Raw genomic sequence first — 22,654 nt, forward strand, 5'->3', positions numbered from 1 at the left:
AAAAAACACTCCTGTGTTTGCTGAGTATCTCTGTGATGTAATATTTTACATTTAAGTATTTGATCCATTTATAATATACTTTGGCATATGGTGTGAGATATGGATTCAGCTTTTCTTTCCAGATGGCTGTGCAGTTGTCTCAAAATGTAGTAAGCAATACATCTTTTCCCACTGATATGAGATGCCATCTTTATCATTTTCAATATTCTTGCATTTATTAAACCTATTGCTGAAGTTTATAATCCTGTTCATTTTGTAATTTTGTACACCAATAAAGCCTTTTTCAATTAGGTTTCTATGAGAGAATTAAATTATAAAGAACATGTAACTAATATATGTGAGAACACTGTCTTGGATTAATCCAGGTGCACCCTAAATGCAATTACAAGAGTTCTTATAAGAGAAAATCAGACACACAGAAATGGAGGAGGCAATGTGGCCATGGAGCCCAAGGTTGAAGTGATGTTGTGGCCATAAGCCAAGGACTGCCAGCAGCCACCAAAAGCTTGAAGAGGTGAGGAAGGGATTCCCCTAGAACCTTCATAGGAATAATAGCCCTTGCTTTCGATTTCGGCCCATTGACACTGCTTTAAGACTTCTGGCTTCTGGAACTGTGAGAGAATAAAAATCTATTGTATTAACCCCTAAATTTGTGATAATTGTTATAGAAGTCATAGGAAAATAATAAACAATATTCTTAGGTTGTGGCACATAAACAATATATGTAGGCAAAATATAGCACTAGGGCTTAATCTAAAATTACTGTTATACATGAAAATTACCTATATGGATACATTGATCTTGTAGTACAATAACTTAGTGAATTCTATTATTTCTAGTCATCTGTCAGTTGATTAAATAAAATCCACTGGATGGCAGTTCTAGGTATATAATCATATGATCTGCACACAGCTTTTCACTTCACCTTTCTACATTTCATTTCAAAGTTTTAACATTTTTCTTTTGGCTTTTCCTCTCATCACAATGTTAAATAATAGTCATTACAGTGGGCATCTTGCAAAGGTACTGATTCGTGCAAATGCTTTCAATGTTTCCTCATTCTTCCCTCACCTCCACGCCTGGCTGACCTGTTTTGGACTGAGAGAATGAATAAACTTTCCAAGTCTAGTGTGTTTTTGACTATTTTCCCTTGTACCTGCATTGTTTTTGTTTTGTAAATGTTGGCACCATGTTATTATTTGGTTTGTAGATATTTGTAATCGCTACATCTTCATTGTGAACTGCATTTTTTTGTATTAAAAATGACTTTATTTGTTTCATTTGATGTTTGAGTTGATTCATCTGGTCTGACATTAAGTATTTGCTTGCCTTTGTTGTTGTTCAGTCTGTCAATCATGTACAACTCTTTGTGACCCCATTAACTGCAGCATGCCAGGCTTCCCTGTCCTTCACTGTCCCCCTGCGATTGCGGAAACTCATGTCCATTGAATCAGTGATGTCATCCAACCATCTCATTCTCTGTCACCCCCTTCTCCTTTTGCCCCGAATCTTTCCTAGCTTCAGGGTCTTTTCCAATGAGTCACTACTTTGTATGAGGTAGACCAAGTACTGGAGCTTCAGTTTCAGCATCAGTCCTTCTGATGAATATTCAGGCCTGATTTCCTTTAGGACTGACTATTTTGATATCCTTGCAGTCCAAAGAGACTCTCAAGAATCTTGTATAACACCACAGGTTGAGAGCATCAATTCTTTAGCACTCAGAATTCTTAATGGTCCAACTCTTACATCCGTAGGGGACTACAGGAAAAACCATAGCTTTGACTATATAGACCTTCGTCAGCAAAGTGACGTCTCCGCTTTTAATATGCTACCTAGGTTTGTCATCACTTTTCTCCCAGGGAGCAACCATCTTTTAATTTTGTGGCTGCAGTCACCATCCGCAAGTTATTTTGGAGCCCAAGAAACGAAATCTGTTACTGTTTCCACTTTTCCCCCATCTATTTGCCATGAAGTGATGGACCAGATGCCACAATCTTAGTTTTTTGAATGTTGCTTGCCTTTAGCTGGCTTAATTTTTTATCCTTTAGTTTTCAACATTTTCAAAGCAATTTATTGTGTTACTTGCATATGGCATTTTCCTCTGTGATTTAGTCCGAAATCCACTGTCTAAAATACCAACACAAGCCAAAAACCCATTGACATTAATGTTTTCTCTTGGCTGATTCCCTTCAGTACAATGTTAAATAATAATTGTGATACCTAGCATCTAATTGCTTTTCACTCTTTTTAATATTTTAACTTGTTGTAGGGTTTTTTTTTAAAGAAAATATTTTAACATTAGTTATCTCATTTTTCTTCATGTGTAGTTTCTCTATACTTATCTTTTTTCCAGTAGTTATGGTCTTATAATGATAACTTTATGAAACTCTGTATTTATTAACTTATATAATTTATACAGCTTTTTTTAAATTTTGCTATTCAAAATCTATTAGTTTACTTCTACAAGCAATAAAGATATTAGCATATTTCCCATTACTCTGTCCTTCTCTTTCTTTCTTTCACTATATTTCAGTTAGTATTTTTTTAGTATTTTTCTCTAAACTGTTAAACTCTGCTTATACTTTTATTATTTGCACCTTCATGGACATTCTTTGACTTGTAAGTATTAAAGAAGTGGAAATCAACAAACTTAAACTACAAAACCCAGGAAGAAAAGGAGAGAAAAGAGGTCAAGGTAATACGTCATTTCTATTTTAAGGGAATAGAATACAGTGTTTTCATTTTTTTTTCTCATCTGTGTTTTATAGTTAAATCCTTTCAGTGCTCACTGCTCATCTTTCTGTGGTAATTTTTAAGTTATTTCAATGAAAGTGGCAGTAGTTCATCTTCTAATTTTTTTCAAAACAATATTCTTTGAGTTCAAAACTATCTGTAGTCTTTATACCTGAAGACATTTAGAATTTAAAATATAAAATGCTTTTATTTCTATATGCTCATATAGATGTTACTCTATATGAGTAACTGCCCGAAGAGTTGATGTGGATAAATAAGAGAGAAGATCCAATATTTTCTCCCTTTACCTTCCAATCAATAATTTAATCATTCTTCATGCTTGAAGTCTGTAAGTTCATGAAGCTATGTCTTAGTATTGACAATTCTAGGTTAATTTCCCATGGCCTTTTCCAGATGTGGATTCAAATTATCTTCTATTTTACAAAAGATACTAAATTTTAACTTTAAATATTTATTCTCTTTTTTCTTTAGTGTCTATCTCAATTTACCTACTTTCATATATTAACACACAAAATTTTCTCTATAATTATTTAATTATTTATTTGGTTTATTTTATTCATTCTTCTCATTTTAATTTTTTATATCCTTAAAAGTACTTTCCATAATATCTAGTCACTCTTCTCTTCTTTCCAGTTTCATCTTTTTCTTAATTTATTTTTTACTTGGAGGGAAATTGTTTTACAATGTTATATTAGTTTCTGCTGTATAACAACATGAATCAGCTGTAATTATACATACATCCCATCCCTCCCCTCCCCTCATCCTACCCTTCTCAGTCATCACAGAGTGGCAGGCTGGGCTCCCTGTGTTATATAGCAACCTCTAGCCAGCTATCTATTTTACACATGGTAGCATATATATATACATATGGATAAAGAAATGGCAACCCACTCTAGTACTCTTGCCTGGAAAATCCCATGGACAGAAGAGCCTGGTAGGCTGCAGTCCATGGGGTTGCAAAGAGTCGGACACGACTGAGTGACTTTCACTTTTCAGCATATATGTTGATGCTACTTTCTCTGATCCTCTCATTCCTTCCTTCCTCCACTGTGTCCACAAGTCTGTTCTCTATATCTGCATTTCCATTGCTTTCCTGAAAATAGGTTCATTAATATGATCTTTCTAAATTCTATATATATATGCGTTAATATTGTACTGTATTTGTTTTTCTCTAAGTTACTTCACTTCTTATAATAGGCTCTAGGTTCATCCACCTCACTAGAACTGACTCAAATTTGTTCTTTTTTATGGCTGAATAATATTCCATTGTGTGTATGTGATACATCTTCTTTATCCATTCATCTGTTGATGGGCATCTTGCTTCCATGTCCTAGCTATTGTACAGAGTGCTGCTATGAACAATGGGGTATGTGCGTCTTCTTCAATTATGATTTTGTCAGGATATACACCCAGTAGTGGGACTGCTGCGTCATATGGTAGTTTTATTCTTAGTTTTTTAAGGAATTTCCATATTGTGTTCCATAGTGGCTGCATCAATTTACAGTCCCACCAACAGTACAAAAGAGTTCCCTTTTCTCCACACCCTCTCCAGCATTTATTGCTTGCAACTTTTTGATGATGGCCATTCTGACTGGTGTAAGGTGATACCTCATTGTAGTTCTGATGTGCAATTCTCTAAGAATTAGAGAAAAAGATATTCAGCATCACATTATTGGCTATCTTCCATTTTATATTTAAAGTATCTATTGAAGTTTGTTTTGGCCAGCTCATCTTCTGTCATTTTACAACATGTTTCCAGAGTCCTCTGGATTAGTTTTGCTTCTAGAGTTGATTGCTTTATTAATTTTCTCTCATCTCCTGTTTGTGTCCTATCCATCCCTCCCTGTTTCCTTTTCTATCTTTATGAAGAAACCAATTCAATATGTTTTCAGTAATATTAGGATTCAGTTGTAATACCCATATGCTGAAATAGGCAAAAGGAGCTGAGACCTAATAGGAGACACATGAGAGAATAAATGAAGAGAAGCAATTTAGGAGAAATGTAGTGGTAAAGGACACCATGGTGTGGATCTCGGAAAATGATGGCAAAAAGTATGCCCTGAAGGTACATAACACACCCTAAGTTGCCACAGGCCTTGTCTGTAATCACAGGTATGGGGACAGAGGTGAGTTGAATTGGCAGCAGAATCCAACAGACCCAGTTAGACTTAGAAAAGTAAAGAAGGTAGGAGCTACACAAAGAGTACACAAACAAGTCATTTTTACAGGAAACATTTTGTGCCTGTGGCAGCAGAGAAGACTAGTCCTTGGAAAGCAAACTTGAAACAATACCCAGACCCTTTCCACCAACACATACATACAAACACACAACCCCATGTGCACGCCAGGTAAAACCATTACATCTAGTCATGAATAATGAAAGGAAGACTAGCAGAGCATTGATAACAAGGGTACTCTAAGCAAATGAAAAGAAACAGCAAAATATAGCATTAGGAAGCAACTGTTCAATAGAAAAATGTTACTACAATGCAACAGAGAGGCTGGAAAATGGAAATTTTCATGTCTGGTAGTCATTTGCATTTCTTCTTTGATAAACCATGAGTGAGTGAATTCACTCAGTCGTGTCTGACTCTTTGTGACCCCATGGACTGTAGCCTACCAGGCTCCTCGATCCATGGGATTTTCCAGGCAAGAGTACTGGAGTGGGTTGCCATTTCTTTCTCCAGATCTTCCTGACCCAGGGATTGAACCCAGGTCTCCTGCATTGTAGGCAGATGCTTTACCATCTGAGCCACCAGGGAAGTCCTGTAAACTATATGTTTAAGTATTTTATAAAAATGGGTTGTCTTTTCCATACTGAATTGTTGACACTCTTTGTATGTTAAGAAAATCAGCATCTTCCTTGTTGTAGCTACCAACTATTAATTCTTAGGTTTTGAACTACCTTTGAATTTATAGACTTTTCTAATTACTTAAAAATTTTAGTAAAAATTACAAATCTATTATTTTATGGCTTTTAAAGAGTTGCTTTTAAAACAATACTGAAGTCATAGCTATGTTTTCTAAAGATATTTTAAATTTCACAAAGCACATCCATTCCATGTGATTTGTAGGTTCAAAACCTACAAATGGCTTCTTGAATAGTTAAAATCTAAACTTTAAATTCTTTAATAAGGCCTCTAAGTCCATTACACATCTTGGCCCTGTAAGATTCTTTTTATGGGAGATATATAAAGTTTAAGAAAGAAAGGGTTAAAAAGAAATAAAGTACACTATGAAAGCATGTAAGAAAAACTGAAATAAGATCTTAGGTATAAACATTAAAATGTATCAAAAATTATAATAACTATTATGATTATTGATCATTTCCTTTTGTTATTGGATCTGTGAACTCTCTGCTTATGCTATTACTTTTTGCTTTTGTTAAAAAATACCTTTAATTATTCTTCCAATAATAAATAATTATAAGAAAGTTTCAAATTCTGGAGATAAGTGAAAATCTTCTAAAGTTAATTATAATTTGGTATATACTGTACAGGACATTAGATTAGATGACTGCCTATTTTTTTCTGAAAACTTACCTTCCCTGAACATAATAACCTTACATAGCCTTTTTCAAAATATTTACATTTTACACAGCCTCGAGACACATAACCAGTATGAAAAAGGTTTTAAGAAATGTAAAGACGTCAGTTAAGAGCACTGTTAACCAAAGTTTCTGGTTATAGAATAGTAGAAAACCATGGAGCTCAGGATTAATCTAGGTATGCGTCAGTGCGAGTTTAAGTCAAGCAAGATTGGGCATATCAGGCCAATAATGAGGGTTAAAACGTTAAATTCCTGGTCAGTTCCAAAAGAAAGTGACTATTACATGGCTCAGATGTGGACACTGGACTGTCCAAGTATTTCCTGACTAAAAGAAAAGTGGGTCTGGGGTACACTGGTAGGTGGAGAGACCATCACGTGTTACCGGTACCCAAAGCTGAAGAGAAAACTTACATAGATCGAAAAGCATTAAAGACATACAGAGCGTTCAAGAATCTCTCAACCAGACACTTTACATATGAGCAAAGCACACAATAAAAAACAGTAAACTCATATTACATAAAGCTACTCTAGAAAATAAAAAAGAGTAAAAAGTTGCTCATCTCATTTTATAAGGCTGGTGTAATCCTAACTGCAAAACCAGACAAGAAAAATGAAGCAAAAAGTATAGTATATTTCACTTAAGAATGTAGATTTTAAAATCCTAAATAAAATATCTGCTAACCAAATACAATAACGTATGAAAATAATGCACCATGAGATACACAGCACAATCCCTTTATGCATATTAAAATTTCATGTGTATAAGTGGGGGAGAAGGCATGATAGAGATATAGTTAAAATGAGTTCAGCCATGAGGTAACTGTTGAAGCCGAGACATGGGCACACAAAAGTTCATGATATTATGCTCCCTTTTCTTTTTTATATGAAATTTTCCATTAAAAAATATATAAAACAATATGTTATAAAAATACATACAAACAAAAGAGAACAGTGCAACAGATATTAGATGACATATCAGAATGATTTCCTATGAGTCCAGGTCAGCAGCATGATAATAGAAATGAGAATAAAAGAAAATATACAAATAAGTGCTTTGCATTGACCAGTGATGACAGTGTGCCTTGAACTAAGGACTGTGATTAACTCTATTTTCTATGCAAATGGTACAGTAAAAAGAGAACCTCTCTTTTAAAAAAAATAAGAAGGATCTATGACTATGGAGATAAAGGAACTAAAAAATATCTGCATAACTATTATAATTCAGAACAAAATTGAATAGCTATTCTAAGCAACTAACTCACCACATAAAAGTATAGATGAATTATAAATAAGTAATATCATTTATATTTTCAAGAAAAGTCATTTCTCACAATAATATTTATCATAAAAAAATAGCAAAACATCACTAAGATGCTAATCAGAAATTAAGGAGAAAAAATAAACTCTATGTACTTGAACTCTACAAGAATAAAGAAATATAGAACAAAGGAAAATAATTTCTGCACCAGAGGTTGTACACTGTTTTATGTGATTCACGCAGTAGCAAAAGTGGATACTGGCACAGGAAGTTTTATGCTGTTTTTGAAAAATTAGGACTTTTCAAATTCTGTATTTCTGGTTTCTTCTGGAAAAAAGTCATGAGATTTGATATTACTGGTCTCTTATTTCCACTTAGAAAGGATTTTAGAGCTAAATAGAAGTGCCCCATTAAGAGGTTACACACTCTCCAAGGTTCCACTGTAGCTATCTGACCCACAAAATAATTATTATTTTTCAAAATGTTTTTAACTAAAGGATAATTGCTTTACAGAATTTTGTCATTTTCTGTCATACATCAACAAGGATCAGCCATATAGTCCCGTGTCACCTCCCTCCTGAACCACACAAAATTATTTAAAGTACCCTTTTGCATTTTGTACTCTGTATCTCACTCAAAGTTTTACCAAATGTATTCAGAATTTACTTAGTAACATAAACATGTAAGCAGTCATGGGAGACATGAACAGAATATGGTAAGTGAAAGGGTATCAGGTCAAGACAAATCTCCAGGAGCTCAAGATAGAGTGAAAAAGAAGTTAGGTATTCAGAAGTAATACTGAGTGTTTGAAACTGTCACAGGGTTGTTTTTTTTTTTTTTTTTTTTTTTTTGGAGTAGTTAAAAAACAAGCTCTTAACACAGTTAAGGACATAAATATTATTAAAAAATACAGTGCATAGCAGGTTCTGAAAAATTATTTTTTCAAGTTAAACTCTGAGTTGTGCACCCAGTTTTGATGGATGCTACTTAATATCTTCTTCATTCTTTTTAATTAGTTTGCATTCTTCCATAATACATCAATTTTATCAACTGCTCATTATAAATGAAATCTGATACTTTCTGTCAAGATGGTATTAAGGCATAACAATTTGTGTCTGAATATGAATGAATGTGGTTGTCAGGGCCAGTGACAAAAAAGTAAGCAAGTTTAGCAAGTTAAATTATAATTTGGCAACCCTAACCATTTAAATTAGATTATTTATGAGGCTATAGTCATTACTTACCTTCAGTGTCTACTTTTTAAAGATCTTGTCTGTAAACCAGATAACCTTCAATATCTACTTCCCACATGCAGAAAATGATATCCTCAATATTCATCTAAAAGAAAAACATAAGAAAATATCATGACTTTGAGGTTGTAAATTTTTTTCATTTCTTTAAAATATTAAAGGAAATCTTAAAATTATAAGTATGGGCAAAGGGAGGTGTCTATTGTAGGACATATTTTATGCAATTAAATGATAATAATAATTTTTTCCTTTAGAAGAATCAGAAAGGCTTATGAAACATACTTTGACATTTTGATCCTTGGCATAGAGTTTAGCATCAGCGGACATGAATTTAAGCAAACTCTGGGAGATAGTGAAGTACAGGGAAACCTGGCATATAGTAGTTCATGGGGTTGCCAAGAGTCAGGCAAGACTTAGTACCTCAACAACAACAACATAGAGTTTAGTACTTTCTATAGTACCAATTTTATCTTGCTAACCTAGTTTTTATCAACATTTTGAAGAAATATAATTTTAAACTCATTAATTCTGATGTTCTACAGGAATGTAGCCCTACCCTAGAAAATACTTTTCTTGTTTAGAATGGATAATTACCAAAAATATATTCTTGATTACCCTTGAGTTGCCTGTAAAAGTCAGAACCATAGAAATCAATTAGCTAAATAGTCTATCTTCATGAAAAGTGAAGTGAGTGAGTGAAGTTGCTCAGTCGTATCAGACTCTTTGCAAGCCAATGGACTGTAGCCTACCAGGCTCCTCCATCCATGGGATCTTCCAGGCAAGAATAATGGAGTGGCCTAGGCAAAACACTCTCTGACATAAATCACAGCAGGATCTTCTATGACCCACCTCCCAGAGTAATGGAAATAAAAGCAAAAATAAACAAATGGGACCTAATTAAACTTAAAAGCTTCTGCACAACAAAGGAAACTATAAGCAAGGTGAAAAGATAGCCTTTAGAATGGGAGAAAATAATAGCAAATGAAGCAACTGACAAAGACTTAATCTCAAAAATATACAAGCAGCTCATGCAGCTCAATGCCAGAAAAATAAACAACCCAATGAAAAAATAAGCCAAAGAACTAAACAGACATTTCCCCAATGAAGACATACAGATGGCTAACAAACACATGAAAAGATGCTCAACATCCCTCATTAACAGAGAAATGGAAATCAAAACCACAATGAGGTACCATCTCACGCCAGTCAGAATGGCTGCTATCAAAAAGTCTACAAACAATAAATGCTGGAGAGGGCACAGAGAAAAGGGAATCTTCTTACACTGTTGATGAAATGCAAACTAGTACAGCCACTATGGAGAACAGAGTGGAAATTCCTTAAGAAACTGGAAATAGAACTGCCATACAACCCTGCTGTGCCACAGCAGGGCACAGACACCAAGGAAACCAGAACTGAAAGAGACACGTGTACCCCAATGTTCATGGCAGCACTGTTTACAATAGCCAGGACATGGAAGTAACCTAGATGTTCATCGGCAGATGACTAGATAAGAAAGCTGTGGTACATATGCACAATAAAATATTACTCAGCCATTAAAAAGAATGCATTTGAATCAGTTCTAGTGAGGTGGAAGAAACTGGAGTCTATTATACGAAGTGAAGTAAGTCAGAAAGAAAAACACCAATACAGTATATTAACACATATATATGAAATTTAGAAAGATGGTAACGATGACCCTATGTATGAGACAGCAAAAGAGACAAAGATGTAAAGAACAGTCTTTTGGACTCTGGAGGAGAAGGCGAGGGTGGGATGATTTGAGAAGAGCATTGAAACATGTACATTATCATACGTGAAACAGATCACCAGTCCAGGTTCAACGCATGAGACAGGGTGCTCAGGGCTGATGCACTGGGATGACCCTGAGGGATGGGATGGGGAGGGAGGTGGGAGGGGGGTTCAGGATGGGGAACACATGTATACCCATGGCTGATTCATGTCAATGTATGGCAAAAACCACCACAATACTGTAAAGTAATTAGCCTCCAATTAAAATAAATAAATAAATAAATAAAAGAATGCTGGAGTGGGTTGCCATTTCCTACTCTAGAAAATCTTGACCCAGGGATTGAACCTGGGTCTCCCGCACTGTAGGCAGACACATTACTATCTGAGCCATCAAATTATTCAACCTTTATCACTTAAACTGACCAACCAGTGCTTTACATCACCTAGTTAAGCTTAGCAGAGGCCTTTTAAAAGAAACTGCCGTCTAATAGAGAACTGGGATTATTCAGAAAAAATGTTTTGTTGAAATAATTTTGATTTCGATTTCCTCTGATTGTGTAAATAAGCCTGAGACAAGCAGTTAGGGAAACAGAATTTAGATGCCACAGTGCCATACATTTAGCATGTGGTTTTGAGTACTATGGATTCCAAAGTCAATCAATAATTTTTTGACTAGGAACATCACTGTTCCTTTTGTTCAATAGTGGATATCCTTGATTCATTGCAGCTACACATTAAAAACATGTGGGACACTTCTAAACGTATGGAGACTCAGTCTCTTCCTTAAATATTCAGATTTTAATTGGTATCACATGGGGCTAGAACCTAGCTAATTTTCAAAAGCATTAAGGAAGGATATTTTACTGGTTAAGAAACAATCTCACTGCAACTGTCCAACTTAATTTCTACAGATAACTAATAAGACATTAACTTAAAAAATATTGCCTACAGATGTTTATGGAAATTAGTAAGATACTTGCTAATCGGACTACTCAATATTTAAAATGACTTCAAAACTTCCATCACACACACAAATATACACAAACCTATAATATCTTAGATTACATGGATCCAAGCACAGCATAAATGGTAGTTACAGTGAATTTAAATTATAATGCCCTTACACACCGAGGAAACCAGAATTGAAAGAGACACATGTACCCCAATGTTCATCGCAGCACTGTTTATAATAGCCAGGACATGGAAACAACCTAGATGTCCATCAGCAGATGAATGGATAAGAAAGCTGTGGTACATATACACAATGGAGTATTACTCAGCCGTTAAAAAGAATTCATTTGAATCAGTTCTGATGAGATGGATGAAACTGGAGCCGATTATACAGAGTGAAGTAAGCCAGAAAGAAAAACACCAATACAGTATACTAACACATATATATGGAATTTAGGAAGATGGCAATGACGACCCTGTATGCAAGACAGGGTCACAGATGTGTATAACGGACTTTTGGACTCAGAGGGAGAGGGAGAGGGTGGGATGATTTGGGAGAATGACATTCTAACATGTATACTATCATGTGAATTGAATCGCCAGTCTATGTCTGACGCAGGATGCAGCATGCTTGGGGCTGGTGCATGGGGATGACCCAGAAAGATGTTATGGGGAGGGGAGGTGGGAGGGGGTTCATGTTTGGGAATGCATGTAAGAATTAAAGATTTTAAAATTTAAAAAATAAAAAACTAAAAATAAAAAAAAATTAAAAAAAAATAAATTATAATGCCCTTAAGGACCAAAAGTACTACTTTAAAATATAAATTCTCAGGTGTCCTGCCCAGAGATTTTGATTCAGAAGAACTAGGCTAAGGCCAAGGAGTTTCTATTTTTATAGATGTCTCTGGTGATTATAATATAAAAGGTCTCCAATCCCTGTAAAACAGGTCTCTAAGTCTTTATGAACAGTGTCTACTACCAGAACATCATCATTGACATTTATAAATATACCTCTTGAATTTGTTCTGAGTTATATTTCTAATCTTAAAAGATAATCTCAAGATCCACTGGTAAAAAATAACTTTAAACTTAGGGTAAATAGGATTTAAGCAATACATCAACATAGCTAAATCTAAGATAATGTTTATGGATTATATATTTTGGTGAGCCTTACTAGCCTTCTAAGTAAACTGTATAGGTAATCAATATAATCATTTTATTGTGTGTGTGTATATATATATATATATATATATATATATATATATATATATAATATATATTTTGGCCAAAAAAGAGAGAAAACTAGGTTATACTCTATAATGAAAATTTAACTTAAAACCTCATATGTAACTAGAAACATGTCTTCAAAGTCTCAAAAAGAAAATTTTTTGTCCCTAACTTAGTGGGGGTGGGGAAGCTCCTCTAATATCATCATTTGCTCTGTTTAAATACAAAGACAGAAATTTTTAAAAGAAAGTCTTAATAATTCATTTCCCTCAAGAACTACACATATATAACTTACTAAAAATAACATAAAATAGAGTGTTAACATTTTAGTTTTGAAAATTCTTATAAAATAGGCCCAGAAGTACTTCACAATAAAAATAGTATATTCAATATCATATACTCTTTAGATTTTTTCTGAAAATGAAAAGTCTAATAAACAGAGGTAAACATCAGAGTCTGCTATACCCAGTAAGGATGATGATCAACATCTACCAAACCTCGAAAGAAAACTATACATAGTTTCTCTTATATGCCTAAGATGGAAGTCCTCCTAATATTTTTTCTATATGCACATGCTGCTAAAGACTTTAGATTTTTCTAGTAAGTTAACATCAATCTTCAGTTTGTGACCAAAGTTGATTTTCCCCCCAGGCATAGTGCTACTTAATAGCAACAGTCATGGACTTCTCAAATGTCTTCACAAACAGGGAGCTAGTCCATCCCTCAAATCTCTAGCAGAGGCTGTATGTCTGCCTCTGTGATTTACAGCTATGAAATGAAGTCCCAACGTCTTTTGGCAAGACTCTTGATCTTCTATTATCTGACCTCAGCTGCCTTTTGCTGTTTTTCTCTCATGTCCTGGCCAACCAAAAATTAGCCCAGATACTGTTCCCTCCTTAAAGGAAATTTCCATCAACTTGATACTAACGCTATCTATTACTGATTTCCTATGTTCATTATTACAAATTACTTAGCTAATTAATCAGGTACAAACTTATGGTCCCTTATTTCTACCTTTTAAAAAAAATTACTTAAGATTTGGCATATTTGTTAGTGTTTCTAGTAATTAAGTATAGGGCTTTACAGGGATTAGGTGAGGCACGCAGCTTTTCTCTTTGGTATACTTTAGGATGATGGAGGATTTAAAAATTGTAATCTCACTATGCTGCATGAAATTCCTCATCTGTTCTGTGGACTACTGCACCCACCTAACTCTCTTAATGTCTAAGCCAGGTAATCTTGCTTCAGAGTAACAGTGCAATTACTACTGGTATTAATAAAAACTAAATTAAAAAGAATGAACAATTTTCAGTAAATTAGAATCTGTTTAAACATATTTAACACAGAAGTCACTGGGAACACGGTTTAGTGTTTCCTTAGGAACACTATTTTAAGAAGAATCAGTAACTCTGTAAATCACAAAATGCTATACATATCAAAAGAATTCAGCCTATACATATTACTCTTTAATGATTAAAAATACAACTTCTAGATAATGGACATAGGTATCTCTAACATTGGTCATGTAACTTGCTAAAACATTCCTTGTTTTTAAATAGAGTAGTAGGAACAAATATTTATATGTTTCTAAATTCTAATTACCATTAATTAATTTAGTCCTCATAACAATCAAAAGAAATGTTACTATCACCTACATTTTACAAGCAAGTAAGTTGAGGAACAGAGAGAATAACTTGCCCAAGGTTTCACAGCTAATATTAATAACTGGCAGAGCTGGGTTTCAAAACTCTTGCAGTCTACAATTAACTACAGCATTTCTTGAAGGTCTCATAGTAAGTAAAGTCACTCAGTCGTGTCCGACTCTTTGTGACCCCGTGGACTGCAGCCCACCAGGCTCCTCAGTCCATGGGATTCTCCAGGCAAGAATACTGGAGTGGGTTGCCATTTCCCTCTCCAGGGGATCTTCCTGACCCAGGGATCGAACCCGGGTCTCCTGCATTGGAGGCAGATGCTTTAACCTCTGAGCCACCAGGGTAAGTCTCATACTTAACACTAAGTAGTCTAAGTACTTAAGTTTTAAGTCTTCAGTAGTTATGGAAGCCTTACCCAATACATCCTCATATCATTTCTGCCTCATGCTTTCCACTCTTGCAGTTTATCAGGTTTCTCACTGAAAGTAAAATGCCATGATGGTCTACTTCTGACCCTTCTTCACAATAAGATTACTTCTAAGTTCTCTTTTTGCTCTATATGCTTTTTAGTATCTCTGTATCATTTACATAATAAAGCCTCTGTGATATCACGGTTTATCCTAAAAACCTCAGTCTTGCTTCTGAATAATGTTCTATAAGCCTAATCACATTAAAATCCATGAAATATGGTTCAACACTGGGATACAAAATTTATGGTTTTAACTCAATTTTTTCTACAAAAAAATTTGTCTTCTTAAAGTATTACTGCACTCTCAAGTTTAAAATATGGCAGTTTTTACAGGAAGAAAATATGTTATCTAAAAATTCCCTGAGCTATGGAATTAAATTCAATCTAAACTTTTACCGGTGATTGCTTTCATACCATTAGCAGTATGCAATTTCATAGCCCTCAAGATCCCATTTATTCTGATCTGATAGTGACTTAGGAATTTTTTTAATTCACAAGTTTCATATATGGCTGAGTAGAAACAAATTACAGCAAGAAATTACGGAATAAAATAAAACCTCATAAAATCCTAACAGAAAATATCTAAGAATTAAAAATATTTTTAGCCTATGTTTGCTTCTCTAAAGTTTCCAATTTCTTCAGTACAACAAGAGCTCTAATCATGCAATTCATGGACATTTGTTTTCTCAACTGTTTTTATAAAAGTAATAATCTTAGCTGGAGCATATTCAAGCTATCTTAGTAACAGGATCATTATTAGATTTATTCCAGATCATTCATTTAATGGATCTGGAATAACTTTTCTGTATTTCTTTTTTGTAGCTATTCTATGTTTCTGTGGTAAACAGCCTAAGAGTCCCTTATTGAGTATGGCCAAGTCACTTTCAAAAACAAAGAACCATAGGTTATTCTAAATTTTGTCCATCAGATTAAGCCTTGTGTTTAGGTTTCCTGCAACTTGTCTAAATGATCTGGCTTCAGTAAGAAACTATATTTTAAGTTCAAAGCAGCTGAAGTTCTATGAAAGTTGATAATAACCAGGCAATTCAAGGTATTCACAGTAAATGACACATTTTCATTAGATTAAAAAAAAACCCACCTTCCTCTTCCCATTCTCCCTGCTACTAGCATTCTCTAAAAACATCCATCTAGTTCAGGCAGGGTATCTCTTCAGCTAAAATACATCATCAATTTGGTTCTGATGGACCTCCTTAATTACATCTTTTATTTGGGGAATACTAGTGAGTGATTTTTTGGCTACACTAATACGTGAACCCTGACCTTTTTGGAGAAAAAGAATTAAGTACAACATTTTGCCAAATATGGTACCAAGATACACGTATTTATATTCTGGCAATAATAAATTCAACTGTAGTTTTATCTTATTGGACTTGTTGATAGACAATTAATGAACAAATAGAGGTGGACCAGCAAATGGGTTGGCAGTTCATTTATCACTTTAGTTCTACACAGTCTCATCCAATTTCAAAAATAAGGTTCTTGAAAACTACTATGAATGATAACTCAAGATTGAGAAAGATGAGTATGTTGCAAAGGGGGGAAAAAGTATTGGGAGTATGAAATCATGTGAATATGAAGGTCTGTGTCAATAAGCTCACATTCAGTAAAACAAATTTTAAAAGGGATCATTTCATTTATCCTTCCATGTGTTAGAACTTTTCAAGGACTTCCTCAGTGGCAGTGTTACAGAAAAACACTATAAAGCTATGTTGTATAGCTTTATTATATTTTATAAAGCTATTTTACTTCTGGAAATAATACACTTGCTCTCTGCCTCCCTCCAAATGTTAACTGTTAGAAGTTTATGACTAGGATGGTGTTGACGTTACCTTCTTATCTTTTCAGGTTCTGTCTCTTGCCTCCCAAGTCCTGACTCAGTAGTCTCTCAATACATTTTTAGCAGTCTGACTCCACTTCCTTTATCTTTTTTTGTGATTCCTTTAAAAAGTCATACTATTGACATTACCTCTCTTTTTTTTAATATATCATATTTGTTTTCTCTCATTCTCATCACCAATAGGAGCTGCCTATGTTTCTGAACATCAGAAATGATCTATTTTTCAATGCTGGAGAATTCTACAGAGGAATTTATGATGAGGAATTACAAGAAATTTTATTAGCAAATAAGAGAAGAATTTTTTTTAAAAAAGCATTCAGAAGTCAAACACAAAATTTGCACTGCCTGTTTTCAGAGAAAGAAACAGAAATTCATGAACATTTAACAGACTATCATTAATTTTTAAAATTCCAAAGCAACATAGCAAGATAGAGGCATGAGTCATATCCAGTCAGCAATTTATTACCTAATATATGTATCTAACAAACAAAATACTATAAATTGATGGTGAGCCAACATGAAGAATAAAATAAAAACCTGGGGAGTGATGCTGAAATTCATGCCACCAAATGAAAGTGTTGAAATTTTGCCCAACAGAAAAAGATGTTCTGCTGCTGCTGAAACAGAAAATGGCTCATGGTCGTGTGTGTGTGTGTGTGTGTCTGTGTGTGTGTGTGTCTGTGTGACAGAGAGAGAGAGACCATTGTTTTGTGCACAAATATTACGAGGCCTTAAATAAATTTCATATATCTTCAAGTATTTTAACAATGCTGTAACAACATTTTGGGGTATCTGACACAAAAGACAATGACATTTCAAAGAAAAACAGTCTTATGAAGATAGATTCCACGAAGCTATCATAAATCCAATTAATGTCTAAAAAGAAATCCAGATTCAGAATTATGAACCATAACATTTTATTTACATGGTGGTAACAAACATTATAATAAGTCTAAAGTAATAGGTCCACTATATTTAACTGAATAAATTACAGGTATTATAGGATGTTTAGCTGAAATACTGAATCAAAACTCAGAGAAAGTCTTTTTGGAATATATTCTCTATACAAAAACAAAATTGTTACGTAACTTAAAAAATTAATATGATACACTAGACTCATTAATTAGTATTTCTTAATTAAGACTAATTTGAGAGAAAACTAATTGGAATATATTTTAAAATCAACTTAGAGAGAAATTTAAATAAATACAATTTTAAAGTATGTGCATATAGACTGAAAGCTGCTCTCTTGTAGATATTTTTAAAATAAGACGCTTCACAATACAGCTATAGATTTTTAAAACTGGCATACAAACTGCTGATAGGGAAACATCAAAATTATGCTATAAGCCTTTTAAAATGTCCTTTAATATGTATGACATTGATAATGTAAAGAAAGCCTGATCTTGGACTTCCCTGGTGGTGCCATGGAAAAGAATCAGCCTGCCAATTCAGAGGACACAGGTTTGATCCCTAGTCTGGGAAAATTCCACATACCACAGAGTAACTAAGCCTGTGTGCCCCAACTACTGAGCCCTAGCACCTAGAGCTTGTGCTCTGCAACAAGAGAAGCCACCGCAACGAGAAGCCTGAGCATCACAACCAGAGTAGCATCACTCACCGGAACTAGAGAAAGCTCACACAAAGCAACTAAGATGCAGTGCAGCCAAATAAATTAATTAAAACATTTTAATATGTGTTATATAAAGCCAAAGTGATTTTTCAAATTATAAATGGAACAACCCTCCAAAATGATGAATCATTACTCCTCACTAATGGAAATAAATAATCAAGGTAATATCAAAAAAGAGGCTTTAGCCTATGTAATTGAAAAAAAGCAACAAGTGGTTGCATCTTGGGAAAATATTAAAAAGTTATAAAAGGAACAGGGAAAAAAAAACAAAATGAAAATTACCTGCATAACCAAATCAAATTCTACCACAATTTTCAACAGAAACAAAAAGATAGCAGGGAGAGGTGATAGAGCCCTATACAAGGAGGCGACATTCCTATTTATCAACCCATTTAAAGAATAAAATAACAAGCAGAAAAATGCAAATAAGTGCACACAAGAACAGCAATATCGTCGTTAGTGATGTCTGAAAACAAACAAACAAAAACGTTCATGTGACTGAAGTATCAAAGCCACCAGTGCTGGGGGAAACTCTAGGCTCTGACTTTCTGCAGACTTTTGGTGCAGGCACTCATAACAGCAAAAGAAACCATATTACGTGAGAAATTCTATGAACCAGTAGTAATACCTAATTTTATGATGTCTGGAATCAGCTATCTTTTACCAAAGAACAATGTTTCAAATCCTACTAAGAATGGCTTAATATTATGCCAACCTGTCAAATAATGAGGGATTTCATCAGGGAAAAGAAAACACCAATAAACGAATAAATTCCTTATAAATAGAAAAAGATGTCTGGATTATATAAATTATCTCTAGGTTACTGTAAACAAAGATGGGATTGTTATTGACTTGGCGAAAGAGAACTGAAAAATAAAACAGTGAAATCTAAATATAAGCAAATGTAACCAAAAAGAACTTCTGAGTCACTCTTGTTTATTAGAGATTTTTCAGATTTAGAGGATTGTCCTGTCAAGGTCATGTGGGATGTGCAAAAATTCACAGAATATCATTTTAGATCTTTCAAAGATGACAAGTCAAACGCTAAACATATACAATGTGAAGTATTTCCAGAAATTTGTTTCATCTTTCCTGCTTTTATAATGAACTGAATGACTCTGCAGAAAAATACCTGAATTTTTAAGCCAAGAAACTATAGGCAATCTCAGGCCATCCCTGGTGATTCAGAAGGTAAAGATTCTGCCTGCAATGCAGGAGACCAGGTTAAATCCCTGGGTCGGGAAGATCCCCTAGAGAAGGGAATGGTAACCCCCTCCATTACTCTTGCCTGCCAAATCTCATGGACAGAAGAGCCTGGTGGACTATAGTCCATGAGGGTCACAAAGAGTCAAACATGACTAAGCAACCAACATTTTCACTTTTCACTTTCATAGACCATTTTGCTGTGAGTGATGCAAGTCTTAATATTATCTCTCACATATAGCTTTAAATGCTACTTAAAGTTAGTTGAATATTCAGTTCAGTTCAGTAGCTCAGTCATGTCTGCCTCTTTGCGACCCCATGAATCTCAGCATGCCAGGCCTTCCTGTCCATCACCAACTCCCAGAGTCTACTCAAACTCATGTCCATCGAGTCGGTGATGCCATCCAGCCATCTCATCCTGGGTCGTCCCCTTCTCCTCCTGCCCTCAATCCCTCCCAGCATCAGAGTCTTTTTCAGAGTCAATTCTTCAAATGAGGTGGCCAAAGTACTGGAGTTTCAGCTTCAGCATCAGTCCCTCCAATGAACACCCAGGACTGATCTCGTTTAGGATGGACTGGTTGGATCTCCTTGCAGTGCAAGGGACTCTCAAGAGTCTTCTCCAACACTACAGTCGACTATTAAATGTTCCAAATGTTGCCAACATTTATAATGCTATGATTTTCTGATCATTCCTTATCATTGAGAACATAGCTGTAGATACCATGGTAGATACAGACATAATAAAATGCACCCTATATAAACATATAGAGAAGGGAATGGCAAGCCACTTCAGTATTCTTGCCTTGAGAACCCCATGAGCAGTAGGAAAAGGCAAAATGATAGGATACTGAAAGAGGAACTCCCCAGGTCAGTAGGTGCCCAATATGCTACTGGAGATCAGTGGAGAAATAACTCCAGAAAGAATGAAGGGATGGAGCCAAAGCAAAAACAATATCCAGTTGTGGATGTGACTGGTGATAGAAGCAAGATCCGATGCTGTAAAGAGCAATATTGCATAGGAACCTGGAACGTCAGGTCCATGAATCAAGGCAAATTGGAAGTGATCAAACAAGAGATGGCAAGGGTGAACGTCGACATTCTAGGAATCAGTGAACTAAAATGGACTGGAATGGGTGAATTTATGGTGACTGCAGCCATGAACTTAAAAGATGCTTACTCCTTGGAAGAAAAGTTATGACCAACCTAGATAGTATATTCAAAAGCAGAGACATTACTTTGCTGACTAAGGTCCGTCTAGTCAAGGCTATGGTTTTTCCTGTGGTCATGTATGGATGTGAGAGTTGGACTGTGAAGAAGGCTGGGTGCCGAAGAATGGATGCTTTTGAACTGTGGTGTTGGAGAAGACTCTTGAGAGTCCCTTGGACTGCAAGGAGATCCAACCAGTCCATTCTGAAGGAGATCAGCCCTGGGATTTCTTTGGAAGTAATGATGCTGAAGCTGAAGCTCCAGTACTTTGGCCACCTCATGTGAAGAGCTGACTCATTGGAAAAGACTCTGATGCTGGGAGGGATTGGGGGCAGGAGGAGAAGGGGACGACCCAGGATGAGATGGCTGGATGGCATCACGGACTCAATGGACATGAGTCTGAGTGAACTCTTGGAGATGGTGATGGACAGGGAGGCCTGGCGTGCTGCGATTCATGGGGTTGCAAAAAGTCGGACACAACTGAACGACTGAACGCAACTGCAGTAGATGTGGAAGTAAAATTTAGTATGGTGGGTTCATGCTCAGTAAAAACTAAGCATTTAATGTATCTACTGATTGGCTGATTGCAACAGAGAGCAAATGAAGCAAAAAATAAAATAAAATATTCTGTTCTTTCACATAAAAATAAACACAAATGACCTCAAGCCAGTGAATCAGTTGGCAACAGAGGCCCCTCTATCAGATTGAACAAATGAAATTGTCTTTTTTATTGTTTAAAAAAGGCCGAATACTGGTAATTATGTAAGTTTCAAAGGAAAAGCATTAGTTAACAGTTAATTCATTTAATTTCATGAAATATTGTGATACAAATCAAGAATGTATTCACCTACTGAAACCTCTACTTTAAATAAGTTTCCTATCACAGAAAAAAAGAATAAATATTCTCAGTGGTTTCTGTTGCTCCCAGATTATAAAATTAGGAGATCAGGTTTCTAACAAATTTGAAGATATACTACACAGGTATATACCTGATGATTATCAGGTAAAAACCATCATTGTTTTATTTTTTGGGGATATGAATAAAGAATATATAACAAGAAGAAGATTGGTTAGGAGAGCAAATTCATATTTGGAAAAAAACCCAACAAAGTCTTTACAACAATGTAATGAGTATTTTTTAGCCAAAGAAGCATAAATTGCAAGCTTCTTCTAAACTATTGCAAGTTCATAATTTAAAAAAAATTGATGACTATAAATAAAGTCAATGTATGTTAAGTGGAGATCAATCAATCAATATAACTGAAAATCATACAATGAACGTTTAGCAGAAATCTAAGGTGGAATTCTCAATTATGCCTCATTCTATAAATGTGTCTTAAAAATATTAAAAATTAATACGGTACTCAAATCTTAACACACCCATCCTATTATTAGATGCATCAAAAGCACCTATTTTGAAACATCTAATATTTTATTAGAATGAACACTGTGGCTGTACTAGCTAAACATGAAGAGACCTCCATAACTGCTGAAGTGGCCACTGCTCTAACCTCTCCATAAGTCCCCTTCTCTAGGGACATCTCCCCCACCAAGTGTTCTCCATGTTCTGATCCTTAAGGAGATAATAACCTGGCAGAGCCTAAGGCCTCTAAGACTCTTTCATCTACTTTGGTTGCGTCATACCAGTCCTTACGTAGTTTGAATCTCTCCTCTGTTAATAACACAGAGTAGAGTAGCACAAGCTTTAAACTTGGGAGTCAGAGATACTATATTACAGAAGCTCTGAACCTTTCTGAAATTTCAACTTCTTTTGAAATAAAATGATTACTAGCTACCTGGTACTGCTGACTGTGTATTATGTGAAATGACATAAAGTGTTTATTACTAGCACATGGTAGCATACCATTTGCTTTCTCCTCATCTTAGGAGAAACA

General features: G+C 34.9%; 1 protein-coding gene across 49 annotated transcripts in view; it reads right to left on the minus strand.

Annotated features, from left to right (window-relative positions):
• The window catches only part of MBD5 (methyl-CpG binding domain protein 5), a 479,551-nt gene that overhangs the window by 298,338 nt on the left and 158,559 nt on the right, over nucleotides 1-22,654 (minus strand). For all 49 annotated transcript variants that reach the window (XR_009599347.1, XR_009599348.1, XM_060410010.1 and 46 more), the window contains one exon: nucleotides 8,806-8,899. The gene's annotated coding sequence lies outside the window, so the exon portion shown is untranslated. The remainder of the gene's footprint in view (nucleotides 1-8,805; nucleotides 8,900-22,654) is intronic.

Source organism: Ovis aries, chromosome 2 (assembly GCF_016772045.2).
Source record: "Ovis aries strain OAR_USU_Benz2616 breed Rambouillet chromosome 2, ARS-UI_Ramb_v3.0, whole genome shotgun sequence".
NCBI lineage: Eukaryota > Metazoa > Chordata > Mammalia > Artiodactyla > Bovidae > Ovis > Ovis aries.